We start from the raw sequence: 12,956 nt of genomic DNA on the forward strand, positions 1-12,956 counted from the left end.
GATGGTGGGGTCGGGGAGGGGAGGGCAGAGGGACAGGGAAAAGCAGACTCCCCACCAAAGCAGGGCTGATCCCAGGACCCTGAGATCATGACCTGAGCCTAAGGCAGGTGCTTAACTGACGGAACCCCTCATGTCATGTCACTTTTAATGGAGTTTGGAACAGTTCCTGCTAATGAAATAATTTAATATTTATTTCTGCAGTGAAATTCATAGATATTAATACTAAAAGAGATAAAGATAATAAATAGCTTCCTATTTGTCGAGGCCAGTTTTTGTTGCCAGATGAGCTTAGAGTTGTTGCCAAATGAGTTATGAAAAAACTTTGTTCTTTATGATCATGGATAAGGGACAAATAAAATTTTACTTATATTCTAGAGACTTCCATCTCCCTTGGTTAGAAGTGGTGTGGCTCCATGCTCCAGCCATGCCTGCTTCTCTTCAGCTCCACTCAAGATCTGGACTTAGCCTTCTCAATACTACAGATATTTTTGTTTCTGGGGCTCTGTTCGTATTATTCGATGATTCCTTTGTTGAATTTAATCTCTTGTTTTTCAGCAATTCTATGCCTGGGTTCTGATCCTTAATACCCAGTTTGTTTGCCATCATGGTAAATGTCTCATCATACCTTATATGAATATATATGAATATATGTGTATGTATCTCTATGTATGTATGTATACATATATATGTTTGTGTATATATCTACATTTGTGTGTGTGTATGTTCTTCATTGTTTCTGTTCTTTTGCACCGGTTATTTTCAGTATTTGAAATGCCTTTTCCTCTCCTCCCTTTAAATTTATCCCCTACCACATCATTCTACTAGGGCAGTTTACTTTCTCCCTGAGTTACATCCTCTGTGTTCCCTTAGAGCTTTGTATGTACCTTTGTTACAGTGTGCAGTACATTGCTCCTTAGTTATTACAATAATTATCTCTCTCCTATTAGACTGTAAGTCTTCTGAGAGTAGCACCTCTTTGTATGTCTACTGCCTTACACAGTGCTTGGCATAGCACAAGATTTTCAACCCAAAATAAATAGAAGATGTATATTTGGAGGTGATAGGGTGAGACTGAGGACTAGGGAAAGAGGGATGTGCAATAGAAATACACTCATGAGGGGCACCTGGGTGTCTCAGTCGGTTAAGCGTCTAACTTGATTTTCATTCAGGTTATGATCTCAGCGTTGTGATACTGAGCCTGGTGTCAGTCTCTGTGCTGGGCATGGAGCCTGCTTAAGATTCTCTCTCTGCTCCTCCCTCCACACTTACGCTCTCTCCCTTTCTCTCTCCTCTCTCTCACTCTCTAAAAAGAAAGAAAGAAAGAAATCTGTGAACAAGACAGAGTAGTTTAGAGTAGCAATGCTTTTGTTTATCTTAAATGAACGTTGAGGATTAGAAAACTAAAAGATTTATATGGTTTGGAGAAATAGGAAAACTTCAGAAAGGAGTTGAAGCTGGAGACAAACCTTAGCAAGTGGATGGAATTGAGGTAGGTAAAGAAGAGTGCAGAGTGCTTTCCAGAAAAGGGGGGTGCTTTGCGGAAGGAATGGGTGTGGATGAGTGGAGAAGATATTTAAGTTATTGGCCAGTTACAAGTTCTAAATTAGGAGAGTGATGAAAGGAACAGGTCAGTAGGGCAAGTAGGGCTGGATTATATAGAGCAATATATTGTGAGAAAAATAATTGGATCTATTTAGAGTAAGATGTCATTGTGAATTAAGGAACAGGACAGGAATGATATGTTAAAAACATTTCTGAAAATAAATGTATTCACAGCAAACCCAGTGATGTGTGAACTGAAGGTTGGGAAGGGGGCTGGTTTACATCCTTGCGCTGAAAACCAGTAGGAGATCATAAGGACCTGAGCTGAGATGATGGGAGTGAGACTGAGAATGGAGAAAAAAGAGTGTGACTTTTCAGAAGTAAAACCATGATGTGATGGTTAATTTGACATCAATTGGACTAGGCCACTGGCCGCCAAGATATTTGGTCAAACATTATTCTGGGTGTTTCTGTATGGGTTTTATTGAGATTAACATTTAAATTTGTAGACTGAGTAAAGCAGATTGAGCCTCCGACATATCGGTGGACCTCATCCAGTTAGTTGAAAGCCTGAATAGAACAAAAGGCTGACCTCCCCCAAGTGAGAGAGAATTCTGCCTGGCAGCCTTTGAACTGGAACACTGGTTCTTCCTGGTTCTTCAGAAGCCTGCTGACCTTTAGTTTCAAACGGAGACACCAGCTCTGCAGACTTTGGACTTACCATCCTTCATGTTGTGTGAGCCAATTCCTTATACTCAGTCTCTATTTCTTGGAGAACTCTGACTAATACACGTAGGCTATGGAGACTGACTAGATGTGGATGCTACAGGTGAGGGAAGAATTAAAGATGACTTAAAATTTGGGACTGAGAATTCTGGAGGATCATAATAGTACTATGCCATAGGGGAAGTTGGAATAGGCAGTCAATTCTGAGAGAGCATGTGTTTGGTTTTGCTTTTGTTGACTCTGAAGGTAGTATTGGAGAGTCAAATGAAATTATTTTAAGCGGCTGTGGTAAGGTAGGTAGCTCGTGTGGATTGGGCTGGGTGTGGCATCTTGGAATCCTGTGCAAGCAAGTGAACAGAGGTCACCTGGCAGAACAAAGCCCACAGGGAGTGAGAGAGAGGAGCAGAGGATACAGTGGGAATTACGGACCTAGAGAAGAAAGAGGAGTCTGTACACAAAAACCTAGTTGGTGATAGAGTTCACTCTTGACTATTGGTTGTCAGTTTCCTCCATGAAGGCAATGGTTTCCCTGCTCCTGTTTCCCCAGTTTTAAATGTTGTGCTTCAGATTTGTGAGATCTCTAGGTCATGACTTTTACCTTTATTTTTTACCTTAAATAAAAAATGAAACTGGAATTAGTATTCCTTTGCTCTCGTCTTTTTTTCCCTTTTTATTCATTTTATTAATTTTGCATTTTACTCGACTTCGCTTTTACAGCTTTATTGAAATATATTTCACATTCTATAAAATTCACCTTTTAAAGTGTACAGATCAGTGGTTTTTAGTATATTCACAGATTGTGCCACCATCAGCACCATATAATTTTTCAACACTTCAAAAAGAAACCCTGTACCCATTAGCAGTCACTCACCTTTCCTATCCTCCACTTCACCCAACCCAGCCCCAGGTAACTTTTTTTTTTTTTTTTAAGTAAGCTCTATCCCCAGTGTGGGACTTGAACTCACGACCCTGAGATCAAAAGTCCCATGCTTTATGGACTGAGCCAGCCGGGCACCATCCCCACCCTCCCATCCCCCAGTAACTATTAATCTACTTTTTTTCTCTATGCACTTCTCTATTCTGGAAATTTTATATGAATGGAATTATATCTGGCCTTTTGTGATTGGCTTCTTTCACTTAACATAATGTTTCCAAGGTTTCTGTAGTCAAGGATTTAACCTTGCACAGAGATCTGGCCTTTGTCCTCAGCTTCTTGGGAATAATCTCTAAGCTCTTGCAATGTCATGCTTAATAATATCTTTATTTGCTTGGGAGTCTTGGGTCACCAGATAGTCTGTGGAGGCCAGCCACATCAAACAGTCTTAGGGTGGGGGCTGGCCAGGAAGACCAGGAATGTGATTTGGTGTGGGCTTTAGGTCACCCCCAATATCAATAGATACGTGGAGGGGCTACAGACTGAGATCAGCCACATAAGTAATCAGATATGCCTACATGATGGAAGCCCAGTAAAAACTTTGGCCAGCAGGGCTTGGGTGAGCTTCCCTGGTTGGCAATACTGCTTGCGTATTGTCTATATCAATGTCAGGAGAACAACACTGTCCTGGCTACTCAGGGAGAGGTCAACCAGATGCTTCACATTTGGAATCCTCCTGGACTCTGTCCTATGTACTTCTTTCCTTGGCTGATTTTAATCTAGAGCCTTTTCCTGTAATAAACCATGAGGATATCCCCTTTCAGTGAGTTCTGTGTGTCCCTCTAATTTATTATCACAATTAAGAGGGTTTTAGGAACCCCCAAATTTATAATTAGTGTTACAAGTGAAGGTAATCTCTTACAGACTGCACCCTCCAACTTTGCATGTGGGCTAATCTTGCTCAAGATTCATTCATATTTTAGCACGTATCAATACTACATTCCTTTTTATTACCAAATAATATTCCATTTGAGGAATAGATCACTTTTTTTTTTTTTAAATCACATTCATCACTTGATGGACATTTGGGTTGTTTCTACTTTGGGGTTATTATGAATAATGCTGCTATACACAATTTATGCTCTAGTTTTTGTGTGGACATATATTTTCAATGTTCTTAGCTATATACCTAAAAGTGGAATTGCTGGGTCATAGGTAACTCTACATTTAACTTTCTGAGGAACTGCCAAATTGTTTTCCAAAGTGGCTGCACCATTTTACACTACCACCAGCAATGCATGAGGGTTTCAGTTTCTCCACAGCCTCATCAATGCTTGTTTTTGTTTGTCATTTTTATTTTAGTCATCTTAGTAAATATAGTTGTGATTTGCATTTCCTGGATTGCTAATGATGTTGAGCAATTTTTTGTGTGGTTATTGGCCATTCATGTATCTTCTTTGAAGAAACATCTATTCAAATCCTTTGTCCTGTCTCTAATTGGATTATTTGTCTTTTTGTGGTTGAATTGTAAGAGTTCTTTATATATTCTGGCTATAAGTTCCTTAGTAGATACGCGATTTGCAAATATTTTCTCCCATTCTGTAGATTGTCTTTTCACTTTCTTGTTGGTATCCTTTAAAACACAAAAGTTTTATTGGGGGGGGCACACTTTTTTTAGTTTTTATTTAAATTCCAGTTAATAAACAGTGTAATATTAGTTTCAGGTGTATGATATAGTGATTCAACACTTCCGTACCTTACTTGGTGCCCATCACAAGTGTACTCCTTAATCCGCATCACCTATTTAGCTTATTCCCTCCACCCACCTCCTTTCTGGTAACCATCACTTTGTTCTCTATAGTTCTCTTTCTTGGTTTGCCTCTCTCTCTCTATTTTCCGTTGCTCATTTGTTTTGTTTCTTAAATTCTACATATGAGTGAAATCATGGTATTTGTCTTTCTCTGACTGACTTACTTTGCTTAGCATTATGCTCTCTAGCTCCAACCATGTCATGGCAAATGGTAAGATTTCATTCTTTTATATGGCTGAGTTATACACACACACACACACACACACACACACACACACACACACACACACACACACACACATATACACACCACATCTTCTTTATCCATTCATCAATCAGTGGACATTTGGGTTGCTTCCATAATTTGGCTCTTGTAGATAATGCTGCTATAAACATTAGGGTGCATGTTTGAATCCTGTTTGATCCTGTTTGAATCAGGATCCTTGTATTCTTTGGGTAACTATCTAGTAATGCAATTGCTGGATCAAAAGATAGTTTTATTTTTAACTTTTTGAGGAACCTCCATACTGTTTTCCAGAGTAGCTGCACAAGTTTGCATTCCCACCAACAGTGCAAGGGGATTCCCCTTTTTCCCCATCCTCACCAACACCTGTTGTTTCTTGTGTTGTTGATTTCAGCCATTCTGACAGGTATGAGGAGATATCCCATTGGAATTTTAATTTGCATTTCCCTGATGATGAGTGATGTTGAGTATCTTTTCATGTGTCTGTTAGCCTCTTTGGAAAAATGTCTATTCATGTCTTCTGCCCATTTTTTAATTGGATTATTCCTGTTTTAGGAATAATTTGAGTTTGATAAGTTCTTAGTAGATTTTGGATACTAACACTTTATTGGATATGTCATTTGCAAAAATCTTCTCCCATTCTGTAGGCTGACTTTTAGTTTTGTTGATGGTTTCCTTTGCTGTGCAGAAGCTTTTTATTTTGATGGAATTGCAGTAGTTTATTTTTGCTTTTGTTTCCCTTGCCTCTGGAGACATACCTAGAAAGAAGTTGCTATGGCCAGTGTCAAAGAGGTTATTGCCTGTGTTCTCTTCCAGGATTTTTATGGTTTCAAGTCTCATGTTTAGATCTTTAATCCATTTTGAATTTATTTTTATGTACAGTGTAAGAAAGTGGTGGTCCAGTTTCATTCTTTTGTATGTTGCTATCCAGTTTTCCCAATACATTTGTTAAAGAGACTGTCTTTTTTCCATTGGATATTCTTTCCTGTTTTGTCGAAGATTAATTGACCATATGGTTGTGGGTTCATTTCTGGGTTTTCTATTCCATTCCATTGGTCTGTGTGTCTATTTTTGTGCCAGCACCACACACTGTTTTGATTACTACAGCTTTGTAATATAACGTGAAGTTTGGAATTGTGATGCCTCCAGCTTGCTTTTCTTCTTCAGGATTGCTTTGGCTATTTGGGGTCTTTCGTGGCTCCATACAGATTTTAGGATTGTTTGTTCTAGCTCTGTTAAAAAAATGCTGTTGCCAAATCTGGCTGACTCAGTCGGTAGAGCATAGCTCTTGATCCCATGGGTGTCCTCCTTTGCTCTAGTCTTGACTTGGCATTTAAGTAGACATACAGAAACCAGTTCCACATTTTAATTCTAGGACTTTGATTTCCTTTTCCAAAAAAGCGAAGCCTGATTTAAGCTGAAAACTGCTGGGGAAAATTCGCATGCATATGTCAAAAAGTTGTTCTAAGCTGCAAAAGTAGCCTTGGGTAAATTCAGAAAATAAATTTTACAGCAAATCTTCCTCACCACTTTTTTGGAAGTTTTTATTAATTTAATATTAATCAAAATATTGTAATATATTAAATCAAAGCTTTTATATAATCTTGTCTAAAACATCTTTGGACCAACAAATTTCCTCCTAAATATTAAAAGCGTGATTAAAAAAATTCTTTACAGGGGATCATCCTGTTTTATATAGCTTTAAATTAATATAGCTCTAAAAAAGCCCTAGAAAATAAAAACACACAAGCAGTATTTTTTGTAAAACTCCAATACTATAAAGAAATTTCAGTTCTTAGGAATTTTTATTCTATTACAAAGTCTTCTAACTCTTAAAATCTTCTCATAGAATCAATGTATGTAATTAAGAGAGAAGAGCCACTGGTTAAAATGATCCTATATGTTTACCATACCTTATTCAGCATTATATTGCACCTCCTTATATGTTTCTAGATCTGTGCTATAATATCATATAATCTCACAATACCCATTTTAATCCTTCTTGGGTATTTGGTCAATGTGTGATGTTTAATTGTAGTCTATACCCTTTAACAATTTTTTGACTGTACAGTTTGAAATATGATGGATTTCTAAGAAGTTTGGAAAAATTATGATCTTTCTATTTAAAAAATGTACAGTGTGTATGTTGATATATGTGATACAGAAACTATTGAACAGATGGGAAATAGGTGCCGTAAGCTTTAATCCAAAGGCATTAAAATACTAAAATTAAAAAACCCATTTTCTTCATTAAATGGAACTTGTGCCCCCAGGATATGCATTGTGTGTTAGCTATGGTTTATAATTCCTATTGTCTGCCTTCGTACTTTCTGGTATGTAAGGGCACACTCTCTGTAGGCATTCTTTCTCAGTGACCATCTATGTGCAAATTCCATCTGGAAATAACCTGCCTTCAACCAACAAAGTGCTGAATTTTTTTGGTATTTAACGTCTCTTTTGTTTGCTTTGAGGCTTTTCTAATTGAGGACAGTTAATAGGTAAGAAGTCTCTCAGGAAATAGACAATGTCACAACAGTAATCATTTTTCTGATACAGTTCCTCTACCTACAAAGTAATATCTAGAAATACTGCCTATTTCCAGTATGATACTTGAAAAGTATTTATTTTTACTTCCAAGACATCCTAAATTTCTGGATTTCTTAGGAAGGTGAGTAATTTATGCTGGAATTTATTTTACTTTTGTGTATATTTATATATTCAAGTCACTTAGTCATTCTTGTTGGTCAGCTGACAGCAGATAGAGAAGAGATTAAAAAATAAAATATACATATTTGGGAATATAGAAAAGCATTAGAAAAACTTCTGTGACATCTCTGCTGCATTTATAAGTCACACTAATGACTGCTTTGCTTCTCAGTAATTTTCCATTTGTAACATTTTATACCTGGATACACAAATGTAATGCAGTTGAACAAGAAAACAATTATCTGTCTGGTGGAAATAATGTACTTATCTCATTGAAACAATTGACTTGTTTAAAAATACACAAAAGTTCTGCTCAGACTTTGGTTACCTGTAATTTGTAAAGAATTTCCAGGAAGAATTAAAATCCTCTGATGTAATGGGATCAGCTATTGAATCCATCGTTTGTGAATGATAATTTTCCATTCAGAATTCTCCTGTCATACAAATCTCTATTTGGAATCATTTTGGTTTTGAGAGCTTTTTTCAATAATCTCTGAGTTTTGGCTGGATCCCTGGAAAACTGCACGCAAAGGCTGTATCTTCCAGTGAAAGCTTCATGTTGACTTGTGGGTTCTATGTCAGTGGAACGTTTCAGCACTTTTTGGCCTGGCTCAAATGTTTCTTGGCATTTTCTGAGGAGTTTGGCCCATCCCATCTATAGGATCACACTGGATTCTGGATAAACTCTTAAAGCCATCATTCATCTGCAAGCTAATTTGGGATTTTACTGGGTTTTGGAAGTGGACTAATATCATTGGGCAATTGAGGATTCAGTATTTTTAATAATATTTCCAAGGACATTACCTACTTTAAAAATAATACAAGGAAGGACTACTTTTCCCTTCGCCCAGCACGGATTCTTCTTGTAACTGATCTTTTCACAGAGGTCAATGTCCTGTTTTAATTTCTCAGTATATTTTTTTCTCTCTTCACCAGTTTCTAAAGTTACTGCAGATCAACAGCATTTTCTTTCTGAAAGAGAGGTTTCTCTGGCTCTGGGCTGACTTCAGTCTTATGATGTGGGACTGATGTGGGTTTTCATTTTTCACGTTAAAAGTACTGCCAAAGCTAGTTAATTTTAGTTGTAACATCATAGAATGTTGGTGCCTGTAGGTGCCCTGAAGATAGCCTTGTCCAGTACTCTCGTTTTATACTCAGGGGAGCTGGGCCCAGTTACTTAGTTGGCACAGGAAGCTTAGGCTGGAACTTCTGTTACGACCACTTCACAACAGAGCTGGTCTATGGAAGCCATCTTTCCGCCCCCAGGAATGCTTAAGATCCACCCCTATTCCTGTCTCAGATTTTGTATCTTTAGGTAGTTTTCCTTAATGCTTTTAAAATAACTCTCCATACTTCCTATGAATTTGGAAAACCAGCAAAAAAAAAAAAATGTTTTACATTTGGTTGGGATTTCAAAGTGTTATGTACTCTACCATTCTCTTTGTGTTTGGAGCCATCAAGAAATAAATGTAGGAAAGAGAAAGGGATCAAAATTCCTGCCTTCTTACAAATAATTGGACTTTGGACCACATGTTGGACTCAAGGCTGAAGCTGGCTTCCCATGCCTCCCACAGCTCTGTACTGAACTTAGCCACCCAGTCATAGATGGAGAAGTGTGGGAACTCAGGTGCCCATTTGACCCCCACGTGGGACCACTCTCAGGAAGGGCTGTTAGGGCTGTACCTCTGAGAGACCCCACTGGGAGGCCAAGAGCCTGCCACCAGGGTGCTTTCCAAGGACTCTGGCCAATGAGAGCAGCCCTCCACCACCCATAGGAATCCCCTCCTTTCAAGTAGGTCACCTTCTGGTGTCTTTGTCTTTTCTTCTTTTTTTTTCCTTGCCTTACCACTCCTGTTTCCCATCAGTATTCTGACATCAGTGTCATTTACATGTTCCCCCCTGCGTGATGAGTCATGTTCCCATTATTCTCCTGAATAGAGTTGAAAAAGCGAGGGTAGTGAAGTCAGCCTAGGCAAACTGACCATTTGCATTTGAGGAAGATAAATGGGAATTAAGCAGTGGTGATGAGAGTGCCTTGAACACGTGCTCAGAATATTCTCATAACGGGAAATGAAGAACTCTTCTACTCTGTCATCACCAGGGTGTTCTTCTGACATTTTTAAGAGAAAGCTTGGGGAATACTTTTACCTCTTGATTTGCTGTCTTTGCTTAATCTCTGCCAGCACCCACCATTATATTTTAATAAATACATTCCCAGGTATCTATAGGCAGAGTCAAATGATCTTATTTTGTTTTGCTTTTGTCTCCTCTTGGGTCTGAATTAAGTAAAATTTCAGGTCATAGAACTGTCTGGGAAGTTTTAGTTGATTTTTAGTTTTATGTAGGTTAAGTGACTACTAGGTTTCATGACTGTTTTTTTTTCCCAGATATTTTTTAAGTGTTCATCTCTTTTCTTTACCTTCTACATTAATGGTTTAAGATAGTTACCTATGATGGCCTAGAGAACATTTAACATATCCTTCCCATTAAGGGATTTTTTTTTCTTTAGGATTTCTTGCCTTGTGAAACATGTTGCACCTGTGTGTGTAGACCCTTGGACTCCATTCAGAAGTAAATTAGAAGTAATTGAACATGGTAATGTTCTGGATACTCGCGGATTCTCCCCCACTGTGATGCTCACTCGGCTTCTGCTTCCTTTTAGTTGGTTCGAGGCTATTTAGATGAAAAGATACTAAATGGCAGAGTAGATTTCAGATTTTATGTTTTAAGATGTTAAGATTTAAGATGTTTCAGTACATTCTTGGCATCGAAACCATCGCCTTTAAGATTCATTGTTTCTGAAGATGTGGTTGAATGGACATCTCGCAAATCACCATCATGTTTTTGCTCGGTGGGCCTGTCAAGTATCTGTTACAGTGAGAACTGAGAAGTTGGCGCACAGGGAGTAGCCCAGAGGCAGTCATGGTGCACAGCGGGAGGCACCGGGCCAGGGGGTGGGGTGGGTGGGAGACTAGCGGTGGAGACTTATGGACCTGGCTTGAAACTCAGTACCACCAGCTGACTTTCACAATCTCTCTGCTGCAATTTGCTCATCTGTACAATGAGCATACTAACTAATGCTGTCTACTTCAAAAGTCTTGTGAGAGTTGAGTAAATTAAATACCTGGAAGGCACTTTAGAACAGTGTCTGAAACATTATATGTGCTTTATGAATCTTAGCTGTTAAATAGTCTTCACATTCCTAATTCAGTTAGTGGATCAACGTTTACCTGTATTTTTAAGTGTTTTTCTTAGTACATTATTATTTAGGAAAACCTGACTAGAAAGATCTTCTCTGAGGTATTATTCCTGGCTTGCATTTTTAAGGGTGAACTGTGCATGAAAAGACTATGAGCCTTAATTTTGTATAATTTAATATTAATAAATTAAACCTGGACTCTTTGGTTGTCTGTGTGAAATCAGTTGATGATTTCAGGCAATTTATTTCCCACTGCCAGTTGTCTTCATTGTTGTCCCTGGTTTTGGCACTAAAATTGTCGTATAGTCACATAGTTGCTCAGATTAGAAGGGAATATTGAGGAAATGGTCCTCCAGTTATTAACAGATAAGTAAGCATAAAATAGCTGGATATTTTTGAAGAATGTAGGATAATCTAATACCCAGGGGGCATGAAATACCCCAAGGAGAAAATTTCCTAATATGGTGTGTATGTGTTTGGGTGTATGGTGTGTTACATGGGTATGCCATGTAAGAAATAGTGAAGGAAGAGTTTTGGGGGAACCTAAAAGTTTTATTTTAGTTTGTATAGTAATTAACTTGGCTACATCAATATCAGGAAAATAATTAGAATAACAGATTATGTTGAGTGCCTAAAGAAATATGTTTGACAACTTTTAATTTTCTTTCCTCCTACACACCACTTCCTAGTTTGTTTCTGGCACACCAGATGTGTCTCAACACAGTGGCTGATCCGGGTAAAGTTGTGTGAACATCCGTGGCATAACAAATTTTCTCATTTTCATTCCATTTAATGAAACTGAAATGAGAAGGAGCACTGTATTTTGCAAATGATGCTGTACAGATTTAAGGTGTAGCTTGCCCTTTCTCCAGACCTCTGCATCAATGTTCCCTTTTTCTTTTTCAGTGTTCCTTTTTAAAACTAATGTTAAAATTTGTATGTAAATGATGAATGTACACAAACAAAGCTGATTGTAACCTTGCTTTTCATAGTTAGACACCAGTGGGCTACTGTTGGTTCACAGGAGTTAAGAGGGATGACTGGTGGGGGAAAGAGAAAAAAAATTAGTTACAGGGAAAATTTTTTTTTTTTTTTTAATAATACTCTCTTTTCTATTTTCTAGCTTCTTTGAATGGACCAATTAACTGCTGTTTTTTAGCTTAAAACCAGCTTTAGTTCTTGATCTCCATGGAGCAAATACTTTCCATAGCCATTTTTATTTTGTCTTTCATTTATTTACTGTAGTAATTTTCCCATTATTTTTAGCCTTTTCTCCATTTAAATGCCAGGGCATGTACTACATTTCAGAAGCTGTAATTTTCTTTCAGAGAAATTAATTTTGTTTTTAGCTTTGGCCTCATATGTGATTCTTGTGTGTGTCTCTAGTTTTGAACATCTACCAGTAATTTATATAACCATTTTTAAAAATTTTTAATTATAGAATAAATAATATTACCGACAGAGGGGAGATGTTCCTCACCATACCAACCTGTGCAGTTTGTTTCCTTTTGGTTTCAAGTCATATTCGGTTTCAATTTATATTGCCCTTTTCATATATTATAATCTTTAATGAGTGGTTTCCATGAGCGGTTTTCTGATAATCAGTAGTTTACTCAATCATTCCTCTGATGTTAAAGATTTAGCCTTATAATATTTTGCTACTATAAATTATGTCACCACAGAAATCTGTTCGAATGTGCCTTTTTTTTTTTGTGGGTGGTTATTTACTCAGTTGAAACTTTTGGCTTGATATTATGAGGTTAAAAGTTTCAAATAATTTTATGGAACAAGCGATGCGATTTTTGAAAAAAATGCCCTTTAAAGTGCTTTGTCAAATGGCTTTCTACTGTAAATT

The sequence above is a fragment of the Zalophus californianus genome, chromosome 12, assembly GCF_009762305.2.
Source record: "Zalophus californianus isolate mZalCal1 chromosome 12, mZalCal1.pri.v2, whole genome shotgun sequence".
Lineage (NCBI taxonomy): Eukaryota > Metazoa > Chordata > Mammalia > Carnivora > Otariidae > Zalophus > Zalophus californianus.